Here is a 449-nt window from a genome sequence, read left to right as displayed (position 1 = left end):
CATGCACAGACATTTTGAGGGGCAGGGGCTCAAGTGGAAAAAAGGTCACTTCTCGTATTTATTTTAAAAAATTTCTAATCAAAACGTTAAATATATTAGGGGTGTGTGATATTGACAAAATATATCTCAATATTTTCTGGGAATTTATCGATAATGATAATTAGATGATATTTTGCTGAGTGTGTTATTGTGCTGATATCTGATATTCTGCATATTCTGTGTGGTGATCAGTTCACAGCAGTGATAGAAATTAATCTTTTCCAATAAGTTTAAATTTATTTTTACCTTTTATGGGCATTTTTACCTTTAAAATGCAATTTCTAAAGTGTGCATAATCTTTGCAGTCAAATTCTTAATTTGAATCAATCATTTAGAATAATAAGTCATTTGGGCTGTTACCAAGCAAATGAAATCAGTATTGACAAAATTAATCTTTGCAATGCAGAGAA

Source organism: Sinocyclocheilus grahami, unplaced genomic scaffold, assembly GCF_001515645.1.
Source record: "Sinocyclocheilus grahami isolate Dianchi unplaced genomic scaffold, SAMN03320097.WGS_v1.1 scaffold360.1, whole genome shotgun sequence".
Taxonomy (NCBI): Eukaryota; Metazoa; Chordata; class Actinopteri; order Cypriniformes; family Cyprinidae; genus Sinocyclocheilus; species Sinocyclocheilus grahami.
This window is presented reverse-complemented; position numbering follows the sequence as displayed.